Genomic DNA, 2,044 nt, shown 5'->3' on the forward strand with positions numbered 1-2,044 from the left:
CGCAAGTCTTGTCTGAAGATAAAGTGCCACCTTGAGGGCAGAAAAGGAACAGCTGCAAGATAGAATGTAAAACAGTAGCCCCAGCAACAGTCTGAAAATGTGAACAACCGTCAGAGTAACATAATGTGGTTAGGGGCAAAAATTGCACCCAGGGTTGAAGATGTCAAACAGGAAATTAATTTCTAAACAACATTTTTTTAGTCTCCCTTCTAGTTCCTCACACAAATTCTTTCATGTACAATAAAAAAAACATTAACTTTAGTTACAACAGTGTATGCATGTCACTTTCAATTTGAGTTGTGTGCCCCGTTTACATTGGCAACCACCTGAGAATAAACACATTAAAATCAATACGAAAACACTAATGTCAGAAGTGGGATTCGAACCCACGCCTCCAGAGGAGACTGCGACCTGAACGCAGCGCCTTAGACCGCTCGGCCATCCTGACAGATGAGAATGAAAGCATCATATTATTTTGTGAGATGTCTGTCTCATTATCTGCTGTTTGGGGCCGCGAGGGCGAGGCTCCTTCCAGACGCCCCATGTTTCTGACCATCACTCCCGTGCGAGGTTCACCCATGTTCAAAACCTTAATAAAGAGACTGGCAGGCGTGTACCTGACGAGTATAGTGGTCAATTGAACTGTTCTAACAAGAGTAAGAGAAGAGGAGGGTAAGATCAGACTGATAGAGAAGATGAGGTGGGAAGTGCAAGAGTGGACACAGAAGAGAGACTGAGCAGAGACAGATAGAGGGAGTGAGTGAGAGAGAGAGAAAAACGAAATAGAGCGAGCAGGCTGGAGAGAAGAGAGGCGGAAAATAAAGAAGACAGAGAGACACTATATTTATGTTTGCATAAGCTACATGTTGGGTTCAAGCAGCCCTGCTGGGCGTAGGCCTTCCCTCGGTTCCCTTTCTCATCCAAGTAGCAGGGTCTCTGTACAACGGAAACAAGCCTTGGCACCTGCAGGGCTAAGGACCCCTGGAGAGTGTGCGTGCTTTTAAATACCAAAAAATCATGGGATCTTGTATATCATCCATTCCGCTCAAAGTACGCGAAGAGTATCTGTATATAGGGGTGTGAGTGATTATTTGTGGGTGTGTTTATCTTTAATGAACCCATTGCCCGGATTTACGTGCATTCCTCCGGTTGCCACTGGGGCGACAATCACCAGCCGGGACCGCCTGCGGGTCGCATCTGTGGAGCTGACATGAAATAAAAGAACTGAGGATGGAAACGACGGAGCTCATCACAGGTCCCACGTGGACGCCTGGAGGGTGTCACCCCAGTGAGCCTGGGGTGTGATATTAAGCATTAGTACACAGTGGCGACCGGAGGAGGCTGGTGAAGGGTCCGCCCGCCGTCCCCCCTGCTCCTCCATCCTCTGGGGCTCGCTCCGGCCGCGCTCCTCCGATGACCCTGTGGCTGAGGCGTCCAGTTCCTGCCGGAGGGCCTGGCGTCCGGTGTCCGTCAGCACCCTGCTGAGGAAGGAGAGAGGGGAGTGAGAGAGACACGGGGTGCACTCCACCTAATGATGCGGAAAATGGAATATTCATGGATGATTCCAACATTGAACGGGACAATCCAATGCGAATCACCCCACCCCAGAGAAACATGTAAAACTCCACAATCTCCTGCAACCTGCAGCATTCGCATTAAAGGGTGGAGTCGGGACCTTATCCTTGCTGACTCATGGGTGGTGGGCTGCTCTCCCACCTAATCATTGCTGACTCATGGGTGGAGGGCTGCTCTCCCACCTAATCATTGCTGACTCATGGATGGAGGGCTGCTCTTCCACCTAATCATTGCTGAGTCATGGATGGAGGGCTGCTCTCCCACCTAATCATTGCTGACTCATGGGTGGAAGCCTGCTCTCCCACCTAATCATTGCTGACTCGTGGATGGAGGGCTGCTCTCCCACCTAATCATTGCTGACTCATGGGTGGAAGCCTGCTCTCCCACCTAATCATTGCTGACTCATGGGTGCTTGGAAGCTCACCCCCTTATCATTGCTGACTCATGGGTGCTGGAATGTCCACCCCAC

General features: G+C 50.3%; 1 non-coding gene across 1 annotated transcript; it reads right to left on the reverse strand.

Moving 5' to 3' along the window:
* Window positions 1–365: 365 nt before the first annotated feature.
* Window positions 366–448, reverse strand: TRNAL-CAG (transfer RNA leucine (anticodon CAG)). The gene has a single exon. It is a non-coding gene; the product is annotated as a tRNA-Leu (tRNA).
* Window positions 449–2,044: the final 1,596 nt, after the last annotated feature.

Source organism: Lissotriton vulgaris, chromosome 1_1, assembly GCF_964263255.1.
Source record: "Lissotriton vulgaris chromosome 1_1, aLisVul1.2, whole genome shotgun sequence".
NCBI classification, from domain to species: Eukaryota; Metazoa; Chordata; class Amphibia; order Caudata; family Salamandridae; genus Lissotriton; species Lissotriton vulgaris.